This window comes from Aulonocara sp. 'chitande type north' Nkhata Bay, linkage group LG19 (assembly GCF_057382095.1).
Source record: "Aulonocara sp. 'chitande type north' Nkhata Bay isolate Kocher_YH1m ecotype deep benthic linkage group LG19, A_spYH_male_GT1.1, whole genome shotgun sequence".
NCBI lineage: Eukaryota > Metazoa > Chordata > Actinopteri > Cichliformes > Cichlidae > Aulonocara > Aulonocara sp. 'chitande type north' Nkhata Bay.
The window spans coordinates 14,821,529-14,834,791 of record NC_141362.1 but is presented as its reverse complement, the minus strand read 5'-3'; positions in this window follow the sequence as shown (position 1 = coordinate 14,834,791).

Below are 13,263 nucleotides of genomic sequence, written 5' to 3'. Positions count from 1 at the left end.
CTTTATGATGACCTTTGAAAACTGTGTACGTGGATATATATGCCTTCAAGGCTTTCACTTTGCAGTCGGTGAAGCATGGAATTTATTGGACTTGCTAAATTAAGCAGGGCATCTATAGAATCACTATATCACACACATACTTACGCACCATAGCCCTGTGCTTTAATGTGTAATTGACTGACTGGTTGGTTGACTATCTGAGGCAACTGTTTGGCTGAGTCACTGACTCAGCAGCTGGCTGGTCCTCTAATTGAGTAGCTCTGTGAAGGACTGACTGGCTGGGTAAACGATTTAGACACAACTGGATGGTGGTGAGACTGACAGATTGAATGCCAGTGCTCTAAACATATAAATAACTGTCAACCAAAACTTTACGATTTGATGGCTTTCTCTTTTTTTTTTTTTTTGGCTTGCCAGTCATTCCATTTAATATATAGGTTATAAAAACATATGTGAACAAAAGTAGGTAAAAAGCATCTTATTGGCAGCGGCTTCATTTTTAAGCAAGAATCATATAGACACTGTTTTCTGTTTCTATTTCTATTTGCATATTTTCCCAGTAAGATATAAAGACATGACATCATTTGTTATTGATTTATTTTAATATGTTATTTTTAAAAGTCAAGATGTAGCTGCATGTTTCTAAGCTCATGAACAAAAGCATTTTCAGAGATATGTGGTCTCCACAGGAAAGCTACTACAAGCATATAATTTATGGAATATAATCTGGACATAAAACAGTGTATAAAGTATTTAAAATGAGCAAAACTGACTGACTGCAGAAAACGGTCATTGATCTGCAGCAGTGAAATGGATCCTTTTAAAGCTGATGGGGAACATTTTTCTGCATAGTAATTTACTTTTATGCACATGAATACAGTTGTGTGTGTAGTGGTGTTTTCATAGTGTTACGTATATATATTATCTTACAAAAAACTGACGTTATAGAAACTATCCGCAGGTAAAATCACTCATATAGCCACAAGAAAATGCTTTGTAGGTAACAGAGTGAAGGAATTAGTAATTTTGGGATGCAAATTAATAATTCATACTATAGGAAAGAATAGTCTGAATAATAATATGACTGGTTCACTGATTGAATCATGCTTGACTAACAAAGGATTTAGACCTGAAGTCCTGTGTCTTTTTATGATTTCCCATTCAGATGTTCCAGCTGAGTCATCTGGATGCCATTTCATACAAAAACCTACTCTGATTGGCTGCTATTTTATTGTAAATGGTGGACACTTACTGGTTCGACTTTTTACCCTGAACAACAGGCAGTGATTGGTGAGGGTGCTGATACCGGTACTGATTTTGGGCAGGCTGAGAAATAAATACACACACACACACACACACACACACACACACACACACACACACACACACACACACACACACACACACACAGTTTGTATAGCCAATCCATTTGCGCACACACAGGGTTAAGAAAAAAGTTCTTCCAACTTAGCTTTAAATGTATGAAAATGTAAAGGAAAAAAAAATTAAAATATTATCTTCTATTAAATTTAATAAGCATAAATATTCTTGTCTCAAAAGAGCCAGCAACTGTTTGATTAAGTAGGTATTAGCTTGTATGCAAATTTAAGTTTGTAGACATTGCAACTATGTGTTTAAAGAAATGTTAATAGACTAAGAACAAACAAGTGTGTGCAAATATTTAGTAATATTTAGTAACCCTGCTTTGTCACAGCCTACACTATTTATAACCATCTAACAGTGTTTCTTCATTTAGTAATATTCAGCAGATCTCAGAGTTCATTTCAATTCATGAAATATTTCAGTGTCTTGGAGGCAGATACTCACCTTTTTTAAGATGTAACCGAATACTTTTTTAATGATGCTCTTGCCTGGGGAGAGTAAAGTCATGCATCCATGCTATTCAAGAGTCATTCAAAGTCACTGCATTGGCTCACAGTGGCAAAAAAATCTATTCGCTTATTAACTTAACGCATGAAATTTTAGATGAAAATTAGTGGAATGAATTCATTAATCCTTCCGTGTGATACACACTGTCACACTTTCCCAAAACAGAATATTTTCATCTCAATAATTAAGGTTTCCAATACTATTTTTACTCAGGTTTGGCGACCAAAGAGCTGAATTTAAATTATCCACAGCATTTGCCTCCAAAATGAGTCTGATTTATTCAGATGTGCAGTCCTGTGAAAAAGTATTTACTCTCTTCCTGATGTCTTAGTTTTGCTACACTTAAATATACTAGGTCATCAAGCACATTTTAATATTAGAACATAGATAACTTGAGTAAATACAAAATGATAACTGTGAAAAATATGCTTTAAAAAAAAAAAAGAAATCAGACAGGAGGAAACACTTTTGCAGACCTCAGGTGTTTCAGGTGTATCGATGAATCCTGTATGTAATCCCTGTTGATACACATATGAATAGTGCATTCTGACTTTTATTCAAGTTTCCAATGGGCATTTTTTTTTCTAATGATTTCTGTAGGATGATAAAATAAAAAAAATAAAATAAAAATGCTGTTTTTGCCCGCAACTAAATACACAGATGATTGGCAGATCATCTCCGCTGCAAACCTTTTTGCTATATAACATGCCCGCATTCACATTTAGCATTTAGAAACATTTGTTATTTGTTTTTTTTTTCACTACAATTTGCATTTCTTCATTTTAAGAGATGAAAAGAAAAAAAGGAGCAGATTTGGGTAATAAATGAAGGAGCTGATTTGGTATGCAAGTGCAACAACATCACAACAGGGAAAAGCCAAATTGAAATGTCATTTTGTATTCATCAGAAAACACTGGCGTGTGTGTGTGTGTGTGTGTGTGTGTGTGTGTGTGTGTGTGTGTGTGTGTGTGCGTGCGCGGGCGGTGTGAGTGGCGTGGGGAGTGCTTGAACATGATGGGTGTTCAGTCTGTGCATACGTGTGTTGGGTGTGTATGTGTGCACATGGAGCCAGGCGAAGGGATGGAGGGACTCTTTCTACCTGCTGTATAAATTATTTTTGACAGCAAAATTTTTTATTCCATAAAGTCGGTTGTTACCTTCCATACTTTTCTTGTTCTCTTTTGTTCATTATCGCATATTTTGGAAAAACGATGAAGTAGTCTTTTCACGTGCAATAACGGAAACATTATTTTTACAAATTTATAAAGATTTGCTCCTTGGGAAGTATATTCTGACAGTAAATAAAAAGGTTAATTTACACTCTGAGAATAACAACATTACAATTGTCAATCTATGCAACAATAAAATATTAGGACTTTCAAACTTATTAAACTGAAGCACTGACTCAGCATTTCTGACATTACTGGACTGCTTGTCCCACAGCACTGGAGAAAAAGAAAAGGGAAAGTCTCCCACTGTTTCACACCCTCAGGACAATTGATTCTCCGATTTGAGGGGTCAGCCAAATCCCTGAGGGTAATGAGGGTAAACTGATCTAACAGCATGGTGCAGATGAGGGCTCGGGTGAGGGTAGAAGTGAGCCAGCAGGAGTAATTGGTGGTTTGTACGGTTTCTGTCTTCTCAACATTCTTTACAGACCTTACACTTAATTGTCAATTTGTTACTTTTGATGAGGATTTCTTAGACTACTGTAAATGGCATATCTGTGATAGCTTCTCGTTTTTTACTGTATTTGGTTTTACTACTGTTTGTTCTGTCTTACTATGAGTTTGTTAGTCATCTATAAAGCACGTTAAACTAGCCTCGCCCACTTTATGCTTTTCATATAGTTAAAGCAAGAAACTTTGCCAACTTGGACACCGCCATGACTATTATTTACAGTGTCCAGATTTCCACCAGTGTTGCCATGGTTCCCATGTACTCCGGACCGCCACCCCCTCGCTCTTATTCACGAATTAATTACTCACCTGTGTCGAGCCTGTTGATTACCAGAAGCTCCTTAAGGATTTCCCTCAGTTAACATGATATTGTTGCATTGCTAAATGTTAGTGTATTTTGGCTTATCTGCTCTGTGCTCTTGTTTCTGTGTGGAAACCTGTTTTGTTTTCCCAGCTCTCCACTGTGCAGATACCAGAGGCCTTGGAAAACCCTGGGGTGGGAGACCTGCAGAATCAAGTTAACCTGTATAAGAGAAACTGGTTTGGAGGAAAATTTCCCTTTCGACTACCCTCCCTGTTATGGAAGAAGATACCAAACAAGCTTCTTTCCCAACCTTTGAGTGTTTACAATCTGTGCCTGTAGTAAACCAGCTTCATTTTTGTTTCTTTGTCTCACACTTGGGCTCAGCAAGTACAATACAGTAAAGCAGGGCAGAGCTGGACATAAGTTGATCCCTCCTAACCCCATTATGAAAATTACCAAACTGTGAAGTTGATACAGTAGCAGATCTGCCTGCTATTCACTGTTTTTCAAGTTTAAAAAAAACAACCTTATTTCACTTATATTAGTATTTCCTTATTTGCTCCCTCTTCTTGTCACATCCTAAACTATCAAACCCGATCTAAAAAATGTCTTAGCATAATCTTTAGCCCGGTAGAGTACCTTACCTCACCTATGTTTTGAATTTTTTTTTCTCCTTTTACCCCCAAATGGTTTCATTCGCTGGATTAATTTCTTTATCATTTTATCATTTCACAGTATTCACTCTATTTACCTTTTCCATTTTTAATGAGTGTCACAGGCCTGTGAAAAGTGTGAACTGCCACATGCTTTGTCTAACACACAAGGCATAACCAGTCGCTTCTGGTGTGATCACCGCGTGGTTCTTAATAGCTTACCACGTGGACGGATAGCCAGTTATCACAGAGAAACATGCATGTTAGCAAGAGGTAACACTGCCAGCATCTTGAGATTGTATAGGTAAGATTTTTTTGTCCCTTTGCCACCAGCATGCAACCAATGCAGTACGTCACGTGCCGCACATTTGCCCAGGTCAAATCAACCACCCACCAAAAAGGCACAAGCTGTTCAGCGTTTTGAAAATATCGCTGCTCATCAAGAAACTTTTGCTTTACTGGCACAAAGCAGTCCCTGGCACAGGGTGCCTGCATGAAAAGAGGCCCCAAAGGTCTCACTCTGAAAATCCCAACTCAACAATAAAGATCTCAAGATATTAAGATCTCCCATATGGAAAAGATAGATATAAAGTTTGTATCTGTGGGGGAGTCGTGTTCTCTCTCTGCCTTTTCTTAGTCGTCACAAACCAAATGAAATACAAAAGCAGTGTAAGCATAAACACAGCTCAGCTATTTTAGTTCTCAGACATGATGAGCACTACTGTGTCGCCATCACCATGACAGGGAATTGAACATTTAAGAAGCTTGTCGGGTGCATTAAAACAAGAGGGAATGAAAACTTTGAAGTCATTAAATTTTATACATTAAACATATCTATTTGTGTGTGTTTATTTTAAAGATTAATGTTGGATATCATTCTTTTTTCCCATCTTAAGTCAAAGGGAAGTTTTTTATGTTTGTCATTTCTTTTTCAGATCAAATAAAAAGCTAAGAGTAGAAGCAGAAGCAAAAATCCATATTTATCTCAGTTATTTGCACATTAACAGAAGAACTCACATGATTTAATCACGTGATTACATGTTTTAGTGCACACACATCTTTCTAATCAAAAGTATCACATCACCTTACATATTCATGCTGATATGTATAAAGACAGGATCATATATAAAAGTAATCACAAGTCCAGCATCTTCAGCCAGCACTATAATTATGTCACTGGTATTTAACAGTGTAACATGAGCGATCTATTAGGCAGAGAAAACACTGACCAGAGAAGGCTTCATGAGTTTTAGAACGAGGGCATGATGTATGGTTTATTTGATGCTTTTGTTACACTCGAGCAAAACTAGGATGGCAGGCTCCTTGTGACTAGGAAAAATCATTTGATGTGGAGTGTTTGCATTGCATGTTATTGCTATCTGCACCTGATAGCAAGTAGTTGCGACAACCTCTTTTGATCACAGAGAGATTGCAGAGGTTGCCTGGTGGGAGCCAAACTGTCTCCAAAAATTTGCAGCCTGACTCGGTGAAGGTTTGCAAAAAATTGTCATCCAGTTTGTAACACATTGCAGTCAACTGTAGGATACTGATTGGTTGCAAATTAATGTATAACTTCTGCAATGCAATTTTCTAAATGCATTTCCTAAATTATATTAACACTCCACTCTGGGCAATTTGGAGAGCCATGATGTGATGCTGAAAACCTCAAAGCTTAAAGGGAACCAAAATTAAGAGTCAGGCTACACCTGAATAAATACCTTTGAACATGTAAACATCAACAGGAATGATTTTTATTTATATATCACATTTCTTTATCTCCATATTATCAAAAAAAGACTGTACAGAATTGCAAACTTGACCAAAACTGACAGCAGACTAACTTGGTTTTCCATAGTGACTAAAGCACGAACAACCAAGTCTTTCACTTGAGATTAATCAAATTCAGATTCAAAAAGGTTGATTTATACTCAGAAATGCACAATGTAGGACTGCCTTTTTCATGCTACTAAGTTAAGATTTAACAGGCATACAGTTTAATTAACGTTAACTATAACCTGTCTTAGTGGGTTTTTTTTATCTACAGTGGGGCAAAAAAGTATTTAGTCAGCCACCAATTGTGCAAGTTCCCCCACTTAAAATGATGACAGAGGTCAGTAATTTGCACCAGAGGTACACTTCAACTGTGAGAGACAGAATGTGAAAAAAAAATCCATGAATTCACATGGTAGGATTTGTAAAGAATTTATTCGTAAATTAAGGTGGAAAATAAGTATTTGGTCACCTCAAACAAGGAAAATCTCTGGCTCTCACAGACCTGTAACGTCTTCTGTAAGAAGCTTTTCTGTCCCCCACTCGTTACCTGTATGAATGGCACCTGTTTGAACTCATCATCTGTATAAAAGACACCTGTCCACAGCCTCAAACAGTCAGACTCCAAACTCCACCATGGCCAAGACCAAAGAGCTTTCGAAGGACACCAGGAAAAGTATTGTAGACCTGCACCAGACTGGGAAGAGTGAATCTACAATAGGCAAGCAGCTTGGTGTGAAAAAATCAACTGTGGGAGCAATCATCAGAAAATGGAAGACATACAAGACCACTGATAATCTCCCTCGATCTGGGGCTCCACGCAAGATCTCATCCCGTGGGGTCAAAATGATCATGAGAACGGTGAGCAAAGATCCCAGAACCACACGGGGGGACCTGGTGAATGACCTGCAGAGAGCTGGGACCAAAGTAACAAAGGTCACCATCAGTAACACACTACAACGGCAGGGAATCAAATCCCGCAGTGCCAGACGTGTTCCGCTGCTGAAGCCAGTGCACGTCCAGGCCCGTCTGAAGTTTGCCAGAGAGCACATGGATGATACAGCAGAGGATTGGGAGAATGTCATGTGGTCAGATGAAACCAAAGTAGAACTAGTCATCAAAGGCATTGTCACTTCACATGGGAGGAGTGTGAGAACAATTCTACGTGACATACCATCGCATGTGAAGGAAACAAGATGAAACAAAGCAGAAAGAGTGTGCTTCCTCCAGACAGCTGTGTAAAATTAATTTTTTTCTTTGATTTTAATCTCCTCCTTCGTGCCATCCTCTTTGCCCTGCATCGTTTTGCTTCCTGCCATTTAACATATATGACAAGTTGCAAGCAACTCTGAAACAGTAGGAGACGGAACTCCACAACCTGGCATGTCAGAAAGAAGAGAGATCAATAGTTAATACAGGATGGGAGAGGAAAGAAATTTCACTTTTGTTTCTTCCATTGTTCACAGTTAAATCTTAAATGCCAGTTGGGGATGACTTAGTAATTGGATGAATACAAATTTTAAGTTTTCAAAGGAGGGCGGGACCTTTCTGTTACTGTCACAAAGTCTTTCCAAAAACTAAGACTGTAAACTATAAGGCCTGAGTGTAAGGAAGGGGTGTAGCTTTTTTCACAAACCTCCCATTAATGAGATATTTTTATTTACCACAATTTTATTAGAGGTTTGGAGTAAGAAAGTGAAAAGTTGTAAAAACAGGCAGACTATCCCAAATATAAGTGCAAGTAACTTTAACTGAGAACCTTCACAGACATAAGTAACTTTAATACACTGGCACAGAGTCTCCAGAGGTACAAATGTTGTTTTGGTCTATTGTGGTGAAGTCAAAGCTGTCGAATTGTGTATCTGTGGCTATGAACTGTGGATTTTGATGGAAAGAATAAGATTGTGGATAGACTCTCTGTAAAGGGTGTCTGTGCCTTAGAGATGGGGCAGAACTGCTGGAGCTAGTTTTGGTGTCTTAGGGTTGAGGTGTTTAGCGCATGTCCAACTCTGAGAAGAATGTGAGGCGGAATAAGGACATGCTGGAAAGAATATAACTTGGGTAAGTTGAGGATGCATCAATATCCAGCAGTTTGCTTTTATAACTTGTTTCCAGATACGTGTTTAAAAAGTGGATGGATGGCTTAATTATGGTTAAAGAAAAACGTTGTCCATTATAAGTGTCTCTAAGCATATGCATACGTTTTGGCACGTTACCATTAGAAGTGTTTATTAATGTAGATATGCTGTACATGTTGCACTTTTTAGACTACTTTTTCCGATCAAACAAGTCAACAGAGGACATGAAATCTGCAGTTCTAGCTCCGCGGGACAGTTGGATTGTAGAGACAAGAGCAAATGCCTGTTTGGTAAATGTTCAATACAGTGGTTCCTCGCTATAACACGGTTCACTTTTCACGGCCTCGCTGTTTCTGAGAATTTTTTTTTGTGGAATTTTGCATGCTTTTTTGTTTGTTTGTTTTTGTTTTTTTACAGTGCATTGTATTCTGCATCCTGATTGGCTGTAGGCCATTGTCAATTAATCTCCTCCGTGCTGTGTCTCCTGTACAGTACAAAATGTGTTCAGCTTGTCAAATTTAAATAAAGCTTCGATTGCTAGCAGTGTGACTCTGAAGTGCTGAACTGTATGTTTGTAAGTTTTCTCACCAACAAACACAACAGTGTCGACGTAACATTTTGCAATGTCAAAGGTAGCACCCAAAAGATGGAGGAAGATGCTAACATCGCACAAAAAGTTGGACATCTGGACATGCTAGAGGAGGGAGGGTAGAAGTTACCGTATTTTTCGGATTATAAGGCGCATTAAGTGAAACCAAACAGTCAGCTTGTCTGTTTCCATGTTCTGGACCTGAAAACAGGGTTTGATCTTTTGTTTCATTCGATAATACTGAACTTATTTTTCCATGAAGTACATTTATAAAAAGTATTTATAAATGCGCTATATGGCAATGCAACTTTGCGAACAGTCTCAATTCAGCTGAAGCTGAAAAAGGGTAAACAACCACTGAAACCTAGACGCCACTCTAAGATGCTGGACTCTGGTCTTCTTTATGGACGGTTACATAAACTATTTTTTAGTTTATGTAAAATCCTTTTTAGCATGTCTGCACAGTCGGGGGGAGTACTTTTTTAGCCAGGAAAAACATTTCACTGTATGTTGTACCAGCTATAAGTACATGTGACAAATAAATAAAGAATTGAATTGAATTGAACTTTGAGGGTGTTAAACAAGAGAGAAAAGTATGAAAATGTCCATGCCTGTCTGAGGAAAGTGTATAAAGTGTGTAGCCTTAAAACATCTATAATAATTATAAAAAAAATTAAAAAAAATGAAGCTGGCTACTTAATGGATTTCACCTATCGCGGGTTATTTTTTGAACGTAACTCCCGCGATAAACAAGGGACCACTGTAGTGACAATACAATGGATTTGAAGTAAACAGCTTTTAATAGCACAGGAAATACAGTATTTGTTGGCAAACAAATCAATTATTAATATTTCAAGAAATCAACTCTTGTATTTTAAATGGTTTCTTACTGAAGATTTTTCTTTGATGGCATTTGAATACATTTGAAATTGACAATAATCTCGCTATAAGGAAGTCTACATTATTAGTGGTACAGTTTCCATTCCCACATTCCTGTAAATTCAAATAACCTCTTCTGAGTTTTTGGTCGGTATAGCATTAGAAGGTATTATCGGGAGCTAACATGTTATTTATACCTATCTCTGCTTTCTACATGAATGCCCAAAAGATAAACATCATAAGCTCATGCTTACCAGAGACTGAAATGTTCTTCATATTGATAATTTATAATATGATGCTAATTGAAGAAGACCAATAATGTCAATAGTTTGCCTATATTCTTTTTGTTTTGTTTTTTTACATTCACTATAGACCTAATTAAGCAGCTCTCTTAACCGGAGCATAAATATAGTAAAGGACCCTGGGCCATGAGGTGGTTGTCAGCCAGCACAGTGCAGTCATTCACAGCTGTTGCATTAAACAACATGGCAGAGTCAGCTGACAAAGCAGAGCAGACAAGCAGAACATACTCCTAAGCTGAACCACAGGAGAAAATGTATTATTTTACAAGAGAAAATGGTATCTAAATGCTTCCAAGTGAAACATACAGCTGCACCACCGCCTCACTTGGCTCTGAACAGCTGAAGCTAATTTCTTGTGCAACTGTGGCTTGTGAAGATAATAATTCTGCTGTAGATGGATCCAATATCACAAGAGCTTGCATGTAACCCATTTAATACTACAATAGACGCAACCTTTTTGGTTGGGGTCAGCTTGGAAACGGTGAATTAACCCTTGAAAGCTCGAGTTCAAGAATGGATACTTGCACAGATTTGACTTAGTGGTTTTAACTTATTTTGGCTGTAGTAAGGGTTTGTCTATAACACAATCAATACTTGAATAAAATCGCACAGTAATTCCTGTAACACAACACAGGATGACACATGTGTAGATGCTGTGCATGCAACTTTTTCTTTAATTGGTGGTGTTTTAAATGCAATCTATCCTATATGTGCACGAGTAAAGTGGTAATATCCACATTAGCAGCCAAAAGAAAACTTTTTCAGAAGAATACAGTGGGTTCACTGGAGGTCTTGTTATGTAAGTTTGTTTAGCATGCTTTTCTTGATGCTTTGTTAAATGTTTCATTTGAATTCCCATCAGATTTGATCTTGCTTAGCTTTCTTTTATTTACATATTTCATTTTTTAGTGCACTTGCAGTGTATTTGTTTGTTGTTCAAGAAAATGTATTTAAAATCTTATGCCTGCATATGTGTTGCTCCAAAAGGACCTGGTCATTGACTTTGTTTCATGCATTGTGGTTTTGGAACAGTTTTATTTAATTTTATTTTGAGGGTATTTTTCTTCAAACACTGCAAAGATACACTAAGGGACTGCCTACCAGGTTATTGTCCTACAGAGGTGCCAACAAGTAATTATTAACTAATGAATTTTGTTTTGTTAGAATCTGCATTAATTACATTTTCTCCTAATATTTTCATCCTTCTGTAACTTTGTGTTTAACATCACAATGCTGTAAAGTGTGAATAACTCCCTTGGGCATGGCAAGTTTATATACAGGCCTCCAAATGTCATTTGACATTAGGACAGCCCTAAGCCCTCAAGGTCTCTGAAGGAGTGCACTTCAAAGTGTGTAAGTTGGTACACTGGGACTGCGCGCGCACGCACGCACGCACGCACGCACGCACGCACACACACACACACACACACACACACACACACACACTCACACTCACACTCTCTCTCATCTATCGTAGAAACAAGGCAAGGTGAAAACAATCAAGGAGTCACAGGAGGAAATAAAAGAAACAAAAGAATGGATTAAATTAAGTAAGACACAAAAGAAAAAAGAATTACTCAAATACAGCAGGAAGTGGGAACAAAGGACGACTAGTTACTATGTTAGAGACAAGAAGGGGAAGAGACAAAGAGACAAAATTAAACTACAGCAAAACCAATAAACCAAGACATATAGCATTTGTAAGCAAGCACTGGGTTCATTTATATGTTTCTGCATGTCCATTAACATTAAGTTTGATCTCCAAATCAAATCTGCAGTTAATACTGAAGCTGTTGACTCAAATCATTAATTTGACAAAATGCACAGTTAATAAAAAAGTAAACTGAGGACATTTCAGACCCTAATTTGTTATAAGAACCTCTTGGTTCAGTTTAATGTAATACCTGGCCTGATTTTCTTTTTTTTTTCTCTTGTTTTTTTTAACGCTGCAGTCTGGCCAAAGAAAAAGTCACAAGAAAGCAATTAAAATATATGATTCATATCAGTTCACGGTGACAGATTTGGCTTGCGGGCCCTGACTTTCAATATTTCTGGGAGAATTCACTGCATCGCATAACAACATGACCCTGAGTTCAAACTTCCCTGTAGAGAATGAAAGGATCCTCCTGGAACCAATTGGATTAACAGGAAGACAGGGGATTACATTTTCTTAACCAGTGAAACACCTACAAAACCCGTTTTGCATATAGACGTTTATAGGAGCGTGAATAATGTTTCATAAGCTCCCCATAGACTGCTTTTCTCAACACAGAACCACGTTTTGATGTCAGTGATTTAGTGGGATGTGGACAGCTGATCTGGCAATGGTAGCATGCTATGAGCACTACAGTAAGACACACACATACTTTAAACTAAATCTGTCTTATATTAGTTCTTTTTTATTCAGATTTAGGTCAGAGGTTTAAATGCTTGTCAAAAACCAATTAAATACATCAGGATAAAACATAAAAGCACAAAAATTAAATAAAAAATAAAAACATCAGCATTTTTCATCATATATATCAATATAGGAATATTATTTTATTGACTCACTCAAGACTTTAAATCTCTCTAAGGTAGCTCCAGAAATTTTGTTCATGCCAATACACAATGTACTGTACACAATTCAAGACGTTCAAGACTAAGAAATTCTGAAATGCTAAACTCTTTCCAAACTTGGAGTGATTAATACAATTATCTTTAATACTCACTGAGAGAAATACTCAAACATGTCTTTTCTTTGACCATTAAAGCATCAGTCCCTCACCTTTATATAACATCATATAAACAAGTGAATATTAGTTGCTGAGCTCACTACAAAGTGAGTCAATGACTTGTACACTCAAGTGTTACTCATGTGTTTACATCCTGATTTAAAGCACCTTTGGCTTTTGACAGTACAAAAGCATGCCAGTGTTCAATGGTGACTCTTATCTGATTCAATTATCACCAACTAGGCCTGAAATTTTCACAAGAGCCAAACTGTTTCTCACATCACTACATGTGCAAACACAGAGACACACATTATATTAGAATAATGCCAATGTTTATAAGCCGCACAAAGCTCACATGATGTGCATGACAATACCTCTAGCAGCACATAAAAGACAACAACGTTG